The sequence below is a fragment of the Danio rerio genome, chromosome 17 (genome assembly GCF_049306965.1).
Source record: "Danio rerio strain Tuebingen ecotype United States chromosome 17, GRCz12tu, whole genome shotgun sequence".
NCBI lineage: Eukaryota > Metazoa > Chordata > Actinopteri > Cypriniformes > Danionidae > Danio > Danio rerio.
The window spans coordinates 18,258,501-18,276,213 of NC_133192.1; the positions used below are offsets into that span (position 1 = coordinate 18,258,501).

At 36.7% G+C, this 17,713-nt stretch overlaps 1 protein-coding gene and 1 long non-coding RNA gene across 29 annotated transcripts in view; both read right to left on the minus strand.

Moving 5' to 3' along the window:
- Positions 1–17,713, minus strand: part of nrxn3a (neurexin 3a) — a 546,951-nt gene that overhangs the window by 89,674 nt on the left and 439,564 nt on the right. The gene's annotated exons all lie outside the window — the stretch shown is intronic.
- LOC137488084 (uncharacterized) lies at positions 627–3,492 on the minus strand. The gene is made up of 4 exons (XR_012393305.1): positions 3,353–3,492; positions 2,919–3,069; positions 2,311–2,406; positions 627–1,574 (listed from the first exon to the last, which is right to left on the minus strand). It is a non-coding gene; the product is annotated as an uncharacterized lncRNA (long non-coding RNA).

Sequence of the window (17,713 nt, forward strand, 5' to 3'; positions counted from 1 at the left end):
TATTTTTGTTTGCTGAACAAAAATATCATGTTCAACCAACAGGATATTTTTGTTTGCTGAACAAAAAATATCATGTTCATTCAACAAGACATTTTTGTTTGCTGAACAAAAAATATCATGTTCATTCAACAAGACATTTTTGTTTGCTGAACAAAAAATATCATGTTAACCCAACAAGACATTTTTGTTTGCTGAACAAAAAATATCATGTTCAACCAACAGGATATTTTTGTTTGCTGAACAAAAATATCATGTTCAACCAACAGGATATTTTTGTTTGCTGAACAAAAAATGTCATGTTCACCCAACAAGATATTTTTGTTTGCTGAACAAAAAATATCATGTTCAACCAACAGGATATTTTTGTTTGCTGAACAAAAAATGTCATGTTCACCCAACAAGATATTTTTGTTTGCTGAACAAATATTATCATGTTTACTCAACAAGATCTTTTGTTTGCTGAACAAAAATTTTCACGTTTATTCAACAAGATCTTTTGTTTACTGAACAAAAATGATTATGTTTACCCAACAAGATTTTTTTAGCTTACTGAACAAAATAAAACAAACTGATTCATTATGCATTTACTATTAATTTTTAGGATTCAAATTAAATACACAAGAATAGTCAATTCACTTTTTTTTATTTTTAACTGTGTTCAAATCACAATCCAAAACATTTGCATACAAAATCAGCATTTGACATTAGCCGTGTTCAGCATTGGGCTAGTTTGTACACAACTAGTACTGAATGTTTCCAGATTTGAAAAGATTGTACACTGCCTCAACATAAAATAACTGGCAACCTTACTAAAACCAAGCTATTAGTGTGTCTAAACACTCAAACCAGGTGAATATACAATCATCTAATCAGAGTAAACCCTAAAAGCCACTCCATTCATACAGTCTTTAAAGTGTACTGCACTTTTGTCAACAAAGTACATAAAGTCCAAAAACAGACCTGAAAACATTGAAACAGTGGCACATTAGGAAGTGGTCACGGGTCAGTTGCCGTTACTGTGTGGAGTTTGAATGTTCTCCCTGCGTTCACGTGGGTTTCCTTTGGGTTCTCCGGTTTCCCCCACAGTCCAAAGACGTGTGGCACAGGTGAATTGGGTAGGCTAAAATTGTCCGTAGTGTATGTGTGAATGAGTGTGTATGGATGTTTTCCAGAGATGGGTTGCAGCCGGAAGGGCATACGCTGCGTAAAACAAGTTCATTGCGCTGTGGCGACCCCAGATTAATAAAGGGACTAAGCCGAAAAGAAAATGAATGAATGAATGAACTGAACTCTCGCAGATCATGTGCCACCAACCTCCATAAAACATGCTGAATCACTTAAAAAGTATATTTGAGTTATTTTGGGTGTTCCATATTCAGTCTATACAAGAGGCTGAACAAGTAAGCGAAGGCTGCAGGCAGATGTGTGATATCCTGAAGTACTATGGCCTCCTCCAAGATTTTAGCGAGGTTCATCACATATTGCAGGGATGCAGAAGTGCCATTATCATCTTCCACCACAGTGAAGATTCCAATCCTTTAATCTCTGGTGCTGTGGTCTTCAGGGTCCGTGTCCTTATAGGAGATTAAGTAATGGGAAAATTAATTGATGTGTAATATTAATTACTACTTATTAATGTTATTACTATTATGCAAAGAAAATAAAAACATGTAATACTTTCGTACATACAAACAGTAACACTTTGAATAGTCTATAATATATAATAATTGAACAATATATTGACAACTTTTTAATATTTAGCAATTTTTTAAACTTTTATTTTACATAAAATTGCAAAGATTTACTTTTATTTGATACAGTTTCAATTGTGAAAGTTGTTTATTGTCCTGTTTAGAATATAACTGAGCCTTTAATTGTCATTCATAAGGGATTTATAAAGCATAAATAGTCCTCACTTTAGATTAGGTCACAACTGGATGAAGTTAAGCTCATAAAGCATATACTAACATACAAAGTAACTATTATTACATACCTTAATATTAGGATATTTAAATGTTAATTTGAATAGTTTATTAATCGTGTACTTAAGCATTCTGAATGATCTTAAAAACACCAACTATTCTTAAATAACTGGTTTGTAAATAATGCAATACTTAAATTAGTAATACAAATGAATCATTAAAGTTAAAAAAAATACAATCATTGAGCACTTCATGTAGAGTTATGCTTAACAGAAAATAAATTAACTATTCGCTAATACTAAATAAATTATTTATAGCGTGCAGCTATTAAAAGTGTTACCAAGCAGACTAATAAATGTAGAATAGGGTATGAAAATGGGTAACTTACCAGACATATCTTGAGAAAGCAAGCAGAATTTTTACGAAGAAAAATTGGCAATCCCTCAAGAGCTGCTCTTTCTCGATCGGTGACAATATCAGTGACCTAAAGGAAAGTCATTTACAAAGGGTGTTTTACAATCTTATTGTTTTGTAAGTAAAAATGTACTTAGTACATTTAAATGAGCATAGTATTTTATTCATGCTGTTGAAAAAACACATGGCTTTATTTTTAAAAAAGAATTTTGTGGTTTCCATACAATGGAATTTGATAATGGTTGTGTTGGCAAATTTAGAAAAATGTTTAGTTTCATGTGACAATTACTTTGAGTTAAAAACTACAGCTATTATTTTCTATTTTCCTCTTTGAATGTATTCATTTGAAATGGTCACTCAAAACAAGTGAAACATCTGTTATTTATCTTACTTCCATCTCACAATCAAAACACAACTTGACACAATTAAAATTAATGCAAAAGGGCTGGACAATTAAATTGTTGCAATTACGTTTTATTAGACTGTATTACCTGAGCATGAAATTCTTAACAGGACAAAATATGTTGCACATGTTAAAAACATCAGACGGGTGTATAAGAAAAAAAAAATCTTAATGAGTACCTGCTCATCCATCTTGTTGTATCCATCTCTGGACCCATTGAATCCCTTCTTTTCTGTAGAGTTTCAGGAGAGGTGCTGTATATTTATCAAGTCACTCGATTAACTGTCTCAGGAGATCTACATTACAGATCTGAGAAAACTCTGTGCAGATCTACAATATACAAAAAAAACATACATATTAATTTTTACACATAATATATATATATATATATATATATATATATATATATATATATATATATATATATATATATATATATATATATATATATATATATATATATATATATATATGTAAATGTAAATATTTAAATGTTCAAATGCTGAATACAGATGTATTTTGAATTACCTATAATAATAATGTTGTTTGTTATTTTTAGCATTATCATTACTACCTTGAATGAAACCAAAGCAATTGCAATATAGTGACTTACCTCTTCCTTAAAGTCCAGGTTATCTCTCTCTAATTTCTTCCTGGCTAAATCTCAACAACTTCTTTTGGGCAAAGAGAAAAGGTTTCTTGCATCTGCTGGTGAATGACCGTCAAATTTCACTGATGATAACAAGTCTCACCTCCTCAAGGAAATCTTGCATTGAATTATGTCATTGTCAATATTTCAGTCCTTTTGAGCAAAAAGAAAGAAAAATATATATTTAGCCCTTTATATTTTTTATGTAAATAAAAGCTAGCTGACTGTTAAAGCAAGTTGGTCTGAATATGATAGACATTTAGTCGAGCTAACAAATCAAGCAATGAATTACATGAAAATCACACGATTTTCACACAAATTACACAGTTAAACACGTCACCGTTTGTTCCACTGGCTCTGGTTCGAAGGGAAAAAAGGTTATGATGTGCGCAATGCTGACAGCAATCTAGATAAACAGGACATAATGTTATATTTGACTTGGATACCTGATCTGGTATGTTATATGATACTCATTGTATTAATCGTGAGTTATTAAAGCAAGTGACTCGATTGAAATCGCTATTTGTTTCAAATACATTCACTCTAAACTTTTATTGATGTAAATAGCCAAAACCAAGTGCACGAAACAAGTAACTCACGGCTAAATTATAACAAATAGTTCCGTATTAGGATACACGCGCACATCAAAGCCAACATATCAAATAATATAACGTTAGATGACAACAAAAAAAGACATACATACCTATGATTTAGCAGAAACGTCGTTGGCCTGCTCTTAGCTAGGGATGGCTGACGTGAAACTGATGTTTTGACACAGTGTCGAGATCCCGAAGCGCAAGTGTTTCGAATCACTGCACCGAAGCATGATCCGAAGCACCCAAGTCACGTGACTAAAGTGTTTCGAAACACCTAGTCACGTGACTAAAGCGATTCAAAGCATCGATCAGCTTAGAAACGTTTCGAGACCTGGTGAATCCTAATTTGACTGCCAAGGTCTCTGTAATATTCATGTAAGCACTGAATATTTGCGACACTAATTTACGACTAGTAGAAGAGTTTACTAGTGATGGTTAACCTGTAATACGGCAACACGTTGTGGATTAAAGCTGGAAGTTGTTGGTACTCACTGTCCGTCTCCTTATTTAATTACTGCACGCCCCGTGCAACAAATAAAGTTAAACACAGAACAAGACATGGTGTCAGAAGAAAAGTAAATTTAAAAAATGGATTTAGCAGGAGTACCATCGCCGCACATGAACTGGGAATCGTCTAATTTACCCGACGCATGGAGGAAATTCAGACAGCATGCAGAGCTCATGTTCGCAGGTCCACTGAAAAAAAGGGGAGAAGACGAAAAGTGCAGCTATTTGCTCCTATGGATAGGAGAAAAAGGAAGAGATATATTCAACACCTGGGCGCTGACGGCAGACGAAGCAAAGGTACTGCAAACATACTACGACAAGTATGAAGCATATGTGATGCCCAAAACGAACATAATCTTCGCCAGATATAAATTTCATGAGCGAATACAAGGAGCAAATGAAAGTTTTGAGCAATTTGTAACCGAGCTAAGACTATTAGTGAAAGACTGTGCTTATGCAGACAGTGAGGAAATGGTCAGAGATCGCATCGTGTTTGGCATTCACTCTCCTCGAGTGCGAGAGAAGCTGCTCAGCGTTGGTTCGGAGTTAACGCTAGACAAGGCTATGGACATAGCCAGATCACACGAAGTTGCACAAGCTCAGCTCAAAACGTTCGCAAACAGCTCATACAATCCCCGCGATCAAGTGCTGCACGCTGTCACAGCACAGAGAGAGTCACAGAAGAGAGCAAAGAAAGCTGAAGTGAAAGCTTCACATCGCAGCAGCAATGACGTCACGGAGCGCGGCAGAAGTTGCGGTTACTGTGGCAACCAGGCTCACGGTCCATCAGAGAAATGCCCTGCTAAAGGTAAACAGTGTGGCAAATGTGGAAAACGTAACCATTTCGCCAAAGTATGTCGTTCTGTTTGCAAAAAGAACATGTATGCAGTGAGCAGAGAGGTTTCACATTGTGAAGAAGACCCACCTGCAGAGTTTTTCGTGGATTCAGTCTCACAAAAACCAGGTGACATGGAACAAGCATTTGCAGACATACTACTAGGGGTAGAGGAAACTGAAGTTAGTTTCAAGTTGGACACTGGAGCGCAGGTAAATGTCATTCCACTGCACACATTTGATAAAATTAAAGCTCAGTGCAAACTCTCACCGACTAAACACAGTCTCACTGGATATGGTGGTCAAGTGCTCACAGTAAAAGGGACATGTGCACTGCCATGCAGATATAAGGACAGAGAAACACTAATGAACTTTTACATAGTTAACACACAAGCACCGCCCGTGTTAGGTCTAAAAGCATGCCTCGACCTGGACTTAATAAAGCTAGTGCTCTCAGTAAATGCATTAAAAGAGGACAAATGCATTATGGAGGAATATGCTGATGTATTTGATGGCATTGGATTATTCCCAGGGGAATGCACAATCCATCTGAAATCCGATGCAACTCCAGTCGTGTATCCCCCAAGAAGGGTACCTCTGGCCCTATGTGGCAGACTGAAAGAAGAGCTGCAAAATATGGAGAGACAAGGGGTCATAATAAGGGTAACAGAGCCCACTGACTGGGTAAATGCACTCGTAGTTGTGGAAAAACCACGAACCCGCAAATTTAGAATATGCTTAGACCCCCGTGACCTCAACAAAGCGATCAAACGTCCTCACTACCCTTTACCGACGATTGAAGACATCACACCCAAATTAATGGGTGCAAAATACTTTAGTGTGTTGGATGCCCGTTCAGGGTACTGGGCAATCAAACTGACAGAGGAGTCATCCAAGCTCACGACATTTAACACTCCATTTGGAAGGTACAGATTTCGACGTCTCCCATTTGGCATCATTTCCGCACAGGATGAATTTCAACGCAAAATTGATGAGACGTACGAAGGTTTAAGGGGTGTTGTTGCAATCGTTGACGATATCCTGGTGTACGGACAAACCAAAAAGGAGCATGACGACAACTTGCATGCGATGTTGCAAAGGTCTCGTGAGAAAGGTGTAAAACTCAACCCTGAGAAAAGCATCGTGAGTGCTACCGAGGTTCGCTACTTTGGTCACTGCTTATCTGCTGAAGGAATCAAGCCGGACCCCGAAAAGGTCTCAGCGATCAAAAACATGGAGCCACCAAAGAGCAAAGCAGAGCTCGAAACAGTCCTGGGCATGATAAATTACTTGTCGAAGTTTGCTCCCTGTTTATCGGACATCAATGCACCACTTCGTCAACTGCTTAAACAGTCCAGCGAGTTCATATGGGATTCTCAGCATGATGATGCATTCAAAAAAATGAAAGACCTCATAACTAAGGAACCTGGACCAGTTCTAGCATATTATGACCCGCAGAAAAAACTGCACCTTCAAGTGGACGCATCAAAGTATGGCCTTGGAGCAGTTCTACTTCAGGACGGAAAGCCGCTCAGCTATGCATCAAGGTCACTGACTGAATGTGAAGTGAGCTACGCTCAAATAGAAAAGGAGCTATATGCGGTCCTATTTGGCTGCAAGCGTTTTCATCAGTATGTTTATGGCCGTGAAGTCATAGTAGAGTCTGATCACAAGCCGCTTGAATCAGTGATGAAAAAACCTCTGGCTGCAGCTCCGCCGCGACTCCAAAGAATGATTCTACAGCTCCAGAAATATGACATCACCATCATACACCGACCTGGAAAGGAGATTCCAGTGGCAGACACCCTCTCTAGAAAATCCATAGAGACAGAGCACGACAATCTCAGTGAAGGAATGGACATGCAAGTTCACATGGTATATAAAAGCTTACCAGTCAGCGACACAAAACTGCAACAGATCCGTGTTGAGACTGAATCAGACAGCCAGCTCATTCGGCTGCAGCAAGTGATTCTGAATGGATGGCCTGGAGAGAGGAAGAAGTGCCCGGCAGAGGTCAGTGATTTCTGGAACTTCCGAGACGAACTCTCATTGACTAATGGAATCATTCTCAAAGGTGAGAAAATAGTCATACCAACCTCACTCAGACAAGAAATGCTCACACGTATTCATGTTGGTCACATGGGTGTCGAAAAGTCAAAGCAAAGAGCACGAGATGTGTTATTTTGGCCAGGAATGTGTAAGCAAATAGAGCACATGGTCGAAACGTGCGATACTTGCCTGGAGCAACGTCGTTCAAACACTAAGGAGCCCATGATTTCTCATGAAATACCAACCAGACCATGGCAAGTCGTAGCTTCAGATCTTTTCACATGGAATCATGAAGAATACATGATTACAGTAGACTACTACAGCCGGTTCTTTGAAGTGGACAAACTCACCAACACAACGACCGCCACTGTAATCAGCAAACTGAAAGTGATCTTCGCGAGACATGGTATCCCAGAGAAATTTGTCTCCGACAATGGTCCACAATATCGAAGCAAGGAGTTCGAAGACTTTGCAAAGACATGGGGTTTCACACATACCACCACTAGCCCCTATTACCCCCAGAGCAACGGTTTGGCTGAGAAGACTGTGCAGATCACAAAATCGATGTTGACAAAAGCCATGATGGACGGGAAAGATCCCTATCTCAGTTTGTTAGAGTATAGGAATACACCTGTTGACAGCTTTAAGTCACCTGCTCAGCTCCTTATGAGTCGCAGACTGCGATCCATACTGCCAACCACAAACAAGCAGCTACTACCTGAAATTGTCAAAGTCACAGAGGCTCGCTGTAAAAGGGCAAAGCAGCAACAGCATCAGAAAAAGTATTATGATCGTTCAGCGCATCAACTGTCACAACTTCGCATGGGACAACCTGTTCGCATACAGGAACATGGCCTCTGGAAGCCTGCTGTTGTTGTTCATCCAGCCAACACAGAAAGATCCTATCATGTTCGCACTTCAGATGGTCAGGTGTATCGGAGAAACCGACGTCACCTTCTCTGTACAAAAGAGGAAGCTGTGGAGCCTTGTGGTTCTACAAACATTGAAGAAAATCAAAACAGCAATACATCGCCAATGTTTCCTGTACATGCTGAAATACCAGCACAGCCTTTAAAAGTCAGAGAGGTGCAGCCCATACAATGTCATACCAGATCCGGTCGAGCAGTGCGACCAAGAGAAATCCTTGATTTGTAATTTGAAATTCGTCTGGGGTGTAGGCGGATCGCTGCCCCTGTGAGAGAACGAAATCTAAAATCTGGTATGGGCTGTCAGAAAGAAATGGACACTTTGTTCTTATATTAAGTGCCTTCTGTTGCAATTCTGTTTAATCCAGCACCCTTTAAGTTTATGCTAAAGTAATGTTTAATAATTTAGATATACACTTCAGTGATGCAATGTGTCATTTTCTTTTGTTGTTTTTTGAAAAAAAGGGAGATGTAATATTCATGTAAGCACTGAATATTTGCGACACTAATTTACGACTAGTAGAAGAGTTTACTAGTGATGGTTAACCTGTAATACGGCAACACGTTGTGGATTAAAGCTGGAAGTTGTTGGTACTCACTGTCCGTCTCCTTATTTAATTACTGCACGCCCCGTGCAACAAATAAAGTTAAACACAGAACAAGACAGTCTCCAAATTATCTCTGTCTCAAATGGCTTAGAGCACTGTGGGTTTGCTTATTGATTCTATGCTTAGCATGATGTTTTGGGTTCGAATCCCGACTTCGAAATCATGGTTTTATGTATTTTAATAATGTTTCTGTTTTGTGTAGCCTAAATAGGATACAGCTACAGTTACGCCATCAATTTAGCATCATTTTTGTAACACTGTAAAACAATAATAAATATTTTTACAGTATGGTTGGGTTTAGGGTTTGGGTAGACATTAATAAAATACAATAAATGGGAAATTTAATGAATAATATAAATAATTCTTGATAACTTCAGGCCACCGTTTTTGATCTAGCAACAACCCTGTTTTAAGACAAAAACAAGACATATTTATTCACAAATTGTTTATTCAAATATCAGACCAATGTTGAAACAAAACGATACAAGAGCAAAGCATTACCAACTGGTATTAAAGCATTTTAAAACAACTGCTACTGACTGGCTTCGAAACCTACTACTCCTGCATGGATGTCTGACACCTTAACCACTGTTCTATGTTACTTGAAGGATTCTGCTCTCACAAAGTGGGGTTTAATCCCTCAATTTGTTCAATCGTTCTTTGCTGAAGCTGTTTCAGTGCAGTATATATAAAAAATGACCACTAAATGTCACTGTTGAGTGAGGTTTCGAAACGTTTCGAAGCTTCGACTGTTTCAGTGTTTCACGAAGCCTCGCTTTGCCCACCACTACTCTTAACCGCTCTATCACGGTCTCTCACATCATTAATACACTGGTAAAATAGATCGGGTAGTCAGATGGGTAGCACATCGCACAAAAACATGTATACAATTATATACAATCGATTATGAAAACGATTGACACGTAGCTCCGCAGAAAGAAAGATGGTTCGTTTTGTCGCGCGCACGTGACAGGTACCCCCTGCAGTGAGCTATGGAAGTAAATTGCGCATGCGCCAGAAGCTTATAAGGCGCATGCGCCAACAAGAAGGGCACGCATCAACGCAAAACTAAGAATTTTGTATTAGTTCAACGAAATATTTTAAGTTTTTCACATTGAAGCACCATATTTGTTGAACAAACTAACTATTATTTGTCAGCATTTCAAATGAAAATATTTAAATTCAGTTAACTTATTAATCTTTGTTCAGAGGACTTTTTGAAAGTTGGCGTTTTTACAGTGTGATGCACTACGTATTTATGGACTTACACACTCAACAGCATAGTATAAGAATGTAGTGTCGTCCCAAATGGAACATTAATGGGTTTTTTTACTAAGTAGAAAGTCCCTGAACCGTTGCAAAATTAGTTAATTGTTGCACGCCTCATGGAGAACAGTTGAACTCATCGGTGAACTCATCGGTGATGTAGTTTGACCAAAAGCTGAGCGATGTTAAACTCACTGTTGAATGGAAGTCACGTTGACTGAAGTTTATTCTTATTTACAGTTGTCTCGACTAAGCTTACAGATTGTTTTTATGAACAAAACAAAAATTACATAATTTTAAGCAAGAAAACTGTGATAATAGGCATAAACCAGGTTTAAAAAATTGCATTAACTTCTACAGGAAATTATACGAGGCTTTGAGCGTCTCCATATGACACCTGAGGCAACTCATTGAAATCAATGGAATTCCTTTTGCGTCACTATACTAATGCGCAAGGTGCTTGACCATGCAATTTCAATGCCTTAGGCTCTGATTCTAGTCCCTGCACATATAAATATGACGCTGAAGGGGTTCCCTGTCCATCAAAAACTGATGCCCAGTGTTTCTGAACAATTGTCAAAAGTTGGGAGTGAGAATGTGTTGAAAATGAATGACCAAACTACCAAATAAGACTTGCCATGAGTATAACCACATTCACCTTCGGAAGGCAGTATAATCACTCTCATAGGAAAATTTTGCTTTCACAATTCAAAATAAATAAAATACAACACCAGTGCCCGAAAGCTCTGCCCCTTCCAGTAAGTGAGCAAAGCAGTGGCCATTGAATGCTTGAAGTATCCAACATTCCACACATATATAAGTGCATTAGTGTCAGTTTTCAGTGTCAATGCACTACTTACCCTATTTATATAAAAAATGGCATAGAATAGTGGATAAGTATGCAATTTAGGACACACCTAATGGTTCTAGAATACTAATTATACTCAATATTTGCATCATCTTATAAAGCAGTGGTCTCAAACTTAATTTCTGGAGGGCTCCAAACACCTCCAACTCACACCTGCTTAATACTCTCTAGTAGTCTTGAACACCATGATTAGTTGGATCAGCTGGGTTTGATTAGGGTTGGAGCAAAACTGTGCAGAGCTGCGGCCCTCAAGGAATCCAGTTTGAGACCTATGTCATCGAGTGAAATGAATGTTTATTGTATTTTTTTAATGCTAAACCATGATGGTCTTTGTATTTGCATTAATTATACTGTGTATATTTGTGCACTGTCTATAATATTAGTGTTGTTATCAACTTGTGGAAAGATTACTTTTGATGAAATCATATTAGTCGTGATTTTCTTTTTAGAGGTTAAAGTATAATATTCATTCATTTTCTTTCAGCTTAGTTCATTATTTGTCAGGGGTGCTGCCGAAGTATAATATAAGTATAATAAAAAGGTCTTTAAAAAGACAAAAAAGATCATAAATTCCTATTTTTATATATATATAACTTTGTTGCCGTAAGCCAAAGATTAGTTTTAAAACTTAAAAAGTTGCAAATATTTTACCACATAATTACTATTTTTCTTTTCTTCCCCTTCTTTTTTTACAGTGCACACTTTCTCTCCTCTCTCTCTCTCTCTCTCTCTCTCTCTTACAGTATACACAATGCAGCTATACATTTGTTTTTTCAGGTTGGATGAATTTTTAATGACAGCGATGCCCTTGAAATCTGTCACCTCTTGCTTTGCTTTTGTTCTAGCAGGATCCTGAATAATCTATTAGCATTAGTGACCCCTGATAAACTTGTCCGCTTGATGAAAAGTATTCATCAGCCATTAGCACCCCCCCGTCTTTGGAGGTGAAGAATCAGCCTCATTGATTTACATAATGCAGTGAAAGTGGACTAAATCAATAGCATTAGCTAAAACAGAGAAAGAGATAAGAATGATTAATGGAACAGGAAGGTGTGCTGTGTTTGCCCTCATGGATCCAGGAGCCTGTGTGCAAATGTAGCTGCAAAAATCACCACTATAAATTAATTAGCAGAGCCTCAGTGAGCTCTGGTGGAGCAGGAAACAATGAGGAAATGTTTCATCAATCGTCAATGTCATGAATTAACAACGTGTTTTCAACATGTTTTTCACTAACCCCTACTGGAAATTAGTTTTAGGTCTGGTCTGGTCTTGGTTTGCTGTCTAAGACCCCGATCTACTTCAAGTGAAATCGATTAAGGAACTGTTGTGATGCAATTTCAAAAGAAAAAAAATTGGCAAAAATTAACATTTTGGAGCTTGTGTTAGGAGTTTGAAACATTTTGCCAAAGCCAATATCCAAGAAAGTTTGCTTTACTTGGCAAAGGCCTTGAAACTACCATTGGTTGGTGATATGAATTACGTAACATTTCCCTTTTTACAAAAAATAAAATGAGATGCAGAGGACAGACACAAAAAGTTAAAATTAGAACCAGTATTGAGCTTACTCACCATTAAAACAATTACGTCTGCTGTTTGTTTTTAAATTAACTTAATTTTATTCATGTTGTCCCAAAACAAACCCATAGTGTGGAAAGCAGCATTTTTTTTTACAGTAAATCAAACATTCAACTAAAGTACTGTACCTTTAAAAATATTCACCACTAGAGCAATCACATTCACAACCAACAAAGGCGTATTTGATGACAGTGTGACAGTTTGGAATCATGGGAGTTTTCATCTGCATTACATCCAACAGGACTCCTGCAAAAATCTTGCTAAAGTATTGTAGATTTACTACACTCAAAAACTTGTTTCTATTGCTTGTTCAAACTACTTACAAAAAAAACTAAAACAACACATTTATTAATAGATATTTCTGACGTAAGAAATAGACTTCTAGTCTAATAAACCATAGTTTAATAAACTAATAGATTTCTAGTTTTATGTTCAATCTACTTAAATTTGTAAAAACGATGGGTCACACTTTATTTTGATGGTCCATTTGTTAAATTTAGGTTACATTGCATACATGCCAACTAATTCTCATTAGATTATAAGTAGACTGTTAGGTTGGGGTTAGGGTGAGGGTTAGTGTAAGTTGACGTACTTGCAAAGTTAGTCAGTTAAATGTTTGTTAAAGAAGTAGTATCAACATATATTAAGCAGACAGCAACAAGAATCAGTCCAAGGCACTCGAAAAAAGTGAAAAATTTAAAAAGCCTTTATTCACATGGCTAAATCTCTAAAAACCTAAGCGTTTCGGCAGGAGTCTGCCTTCATCAGGGTAACAGTGATCATGTGCGTCTAGAGTCTCTTTTAAAAGAATCTCTCTAAAAGAGACTCTAGATGCACCTGATCACTGTTACCCTGATGAAGGCAGACTCCTGCCGAAACGCTTAGGTTTTTAGAGATTTAGCCATGTGAATAAAGGCTTTTTAAATTTTTCACTTTTTTCGAGTGCCTTGGACTGATTCTTGTTGCTGTTTTGATGAATCCCTTACCCAAATATATAAGCTTTCCATTGAAAGAAAAAAATGCTGCAATGGGTGCTTAGGGGACGTAGCTATAAACTGATGTAGAGTTTTTCAAGATTACTCTTGTCCTTTTTGGTGTAATCTATTCATAAACATTGACATTTGTTGATCATATCATCTATTACAATAGACTAAAGTCTTTTAGTAGAGATATTATATGAGAGGCTTGCTTTGTTTACCAAAGAAGTGGATCTAATTGGATTTGCATTGTTAACATTACAAAATAAGTGTTAAAAAATGTATTATTTTTTAAATTTGATACATCAAGTCTTTAGTTTTTATACTCCTAAAATCATTCCGCATTATTCCACAAATGTTTTACAAAATTTTCAGCAGAAATAGCAAACAATGTCCATTGATTCTGTCTGGCCCTACTAATGAGAGAAGAACACAACACAGCATGAAAGCAGCAGAGCTTTTATTATGCCAAAGTCAACAGCTTTCACTCTTTCCAGCCAAGATCACATGGCATCATGGGAAGCAGTGCTGTTTTATCATACTAAACACATTTTAGGCTTCTGTTATAATCCTGCTCTGTACAGTCTAAAAACAAGCACAACATATCACAATGTCTTTGGTGTTCGAGTATGTGTGACATCATTAGCATGACCACATATGACAAAGTCTATCACTTGTTAAATGGCTTATTTCTCTGGATTTGAACATTCTTCTGAACATTTGGCATGATCTACACTGCAACAAATGATTTTCTTAGATTTTTATGTCTTCTTTCTAGTCCAAATATCTAAAAATTCTTGTATCAAGACACAGTTTCTGGACAAGCAAAACATATTGTCTTGTTTTCAGAAATACTATGCCAATATTAAGTGAGTTTTTCCTTAAAACAAGCAAAATAATCTGCAAGTGGTGTAAGCAAAATAATCGTGCTTTTCCTTTTGACATAATATTATTTAGCTTACCCCATTGGTAGATTATTTTGCTTGTTTTAAGTAAAAACTCACAAAATTTTGACATATTATTTCTGAAAACAAGGCAATATGTTTTGTTTGTCTTACATATGCTTCTTGATTTAAGAATTTTCAGATATTTGGACTAGAAAGACGACAAAAAAATATATATATATATATAAGTTAGAAAATTATTTTTTGCAGTGTGTATAGCGCTGTTTAGTAGTTTTTTGATATTTTAATTAAATAAATAAAACGTACACTACATAATGTCCTTTAACAATCTGTCTTTGAGTTTGTGTTTTTGCATTTAGTCATTTAGCAGACACTTTTTCCAAAGTGATTTACAATTGAGCAGGCAATTCAACAAGAAAAGGGAATACACACAAGAAGTGCTAATTATACAAAGCAGCTGTTAATGCTCAGAGAATTTAGTGCTAGATTAAAAAGAGGGGCGTTTTTACAGGTGGTTTGTCAAGCCCACTCACCTGTGTGTAGCACACTTTATAAATCCACTATGTTATTTTTTTGTTGTTGTTTTTATGTGTCTGGTGCAGATGTGCAAAAAACTGATGCAAGTGTGAATGAGTGTGTTTTCTCCAGTGTCAAGCCTACTCACTTGTGTTGGGCACCCTCAGAATTAATAATGATTTAGGGTTGTTGTGTGGTAAAGTTGGGGAGTGAGGAGAGAATCTTTCCTTTTTGTGGTCATTCTGTATATTCTCTTGCTTAACGGAAGACATACCAGCTGTCAGCTATAGAGCAGACAAAAGTTATCATGTGCACTGTAAAAACGGGAAGGTGATGTCAGTAGACTGTAGATTTTAAAATGAGCAGTTCATTCAAAAAAAGGTACAAGTGTTGTTGTTTTTCTGTGCCGTAAAAATATAATCTGAAAGACAGACAGATGCTGACTAGCACTGTGCTACAAATGCTACATTTCAACCAGTAAATGCGGCTGACAGATTTCATAGAAAGAAAATGGTGTGTGCCAAATCAGTCACCGTAGGCAAGCTTTTTGGTTGCAGACCAAACAGCTCAATATGAGAGGCAATACGAACTCCAATACAAGTGAAACACACACACAGAATATTTGAAGCATTATCAAAGTGTTTGGTAACAAAACTTATTTTTATATATTATTTTAAAATACAGTACATTATTTGTTCATTTTCCTTACTACCTTATTTATCAGGGCTCACCACAGTGGAATGAACCATCAACTATTCCAGCATATTTTTCATGCAGAATATGCAACCCAGTACTGGGAAACACCTATACACTCTCACACACTTATACACTGTGGCCAATTTTGTTCATCCAATTCACCTATACCGTATATCTTTGGACTGTGGGAACCAACAACCTTCTTGCTGTGAGGTGGCAGTGCTAACTACTGAGCCACCGTGCCACCACCAGTACATTATTCACATTGTTTAAATATAATATTATAAGTCTAATGAAAAACTGATCTCACAGGGGAATTGTTTAGGGTTGCTTGACATTAAAACAGTATGAAAACCAGCTGATATACAGTAGATAATCAGGAGAACTTTCAATTTTAATCATTTAATTTTAATTTTAATCATTTGTCTTTAATCAAAAACTGAACATTGTGGTTGCTCCAAACCCCTCAGTGCAAATTCTTCATATAATATTTAATAATTGAACTGTGAAATTTGTTTTAAATATTGTGGGGTAGGCGACGCAGTGGCGCAGTAGGTAGTGCTTTCACCTCACAGCATGAAGGTTGCTGGTTCGAGCCTCGGCTGGGTCGGTTGGCGTTTCTGTGTGGAGTTTGCATGTTCTCCCTGCGTTCGCGTGGATTTCCTCTGGGTGCTCCAGTTTCCCCCACAGTTCAAAGACATGTGGTACAGGTGAATTGGGTAGGCTAAATTGTCCATAGTGTATGAGTGTGGATGTTTCCCAGTGATGGGTTGCGGCTAGAAGGGCATCCGCTGCATAAAAACATATGCTGAATAATTTGGCGGTTCATTCCCCTGTGGCGACCCTGGATTAATAAAAGGACTAAGCCGAAAAGAAAATAAATAAATTAATATTGTGGGGTAATAGAATATTTTGGTTTCGACTGTTTGACACCACACTTTACAAATGCTTTCATAATGTCATAATGATCTTTATATTTACTGAAATCTGAAATATCCTCATGACATTATAAATTCTTTAAACAGCAATTGTTTTAACACTAAAATGATGTAACAGTAATGTAACATCAAAATAAAAATATGAAGTTAATGTCAGAATTATTAGCTCTTCTTTTTGTCCACAATTTCTGTTTATGGAATAGTAACTTATTTCTAATAACTGATTTATTTTATAATAGCCATGATGGCAGTATATAATATTTTACTAAATATTTTTGTTAAGACACTAGTATTTAGCTTAAAGCACAATTAACAGGTTTAACTATCAGGTTAATTAGGCAAGCTAGGGTAAATAGGTAAATCCTTATGTATAATAATGGTTTGTTTTGTAGACTATCGAATAAAAATATTGTTGAAGGGGGCTAATAACATTGACCTTAAAATGGTTTAAAAAAAATTAAAAACTGCATTATTCTAGCCAAAATAAAACAAATAAAAACTTTCTCCAGAAGAAAAAAATATTATCAGAAATATTGTGAAACATTCCTTGCTCAGTTAAACATCACTTAGGAAAATTTGAAAAATAAAAAAATTTAAAATAAAATCACAGGAGGGCTAAAAATTATAACTTCAACTGTATATATATATATTTGTTTTCTACATAGCAATGATGCTGATATTTCTATAACTTTCTAAAACGTTCCAAGTTTTGCCTTTTCAAGGCCCCCGAAACTCTTTTGTTGTGTAAATGAATGGCCCAAAATGTTGTCACGTAAACCTCACCTTTGAAGGGTTTTAGGTCCTTGTCAGCTGGTCAGAATGGGAGTCCGGCTAAATCAGCATTTTCTTTTTTAGCAGGGATTTTTTTTTTTTGCTTCTCTTTCTCTGTAAGCATTTCATCCTCTCTTTCTCCCTCCCCTCTCCAGAGGCCTCTGGGTTGCATAGATCTATTTTATGGTTATGTTAAACCGAATCTGCTGTTGTTCTTATCTCTTGCAGCATGGAAAATGACGACAGATGATAAATTGTATCAAGGGAGATGTTTATCACCATGCAGTGCATTT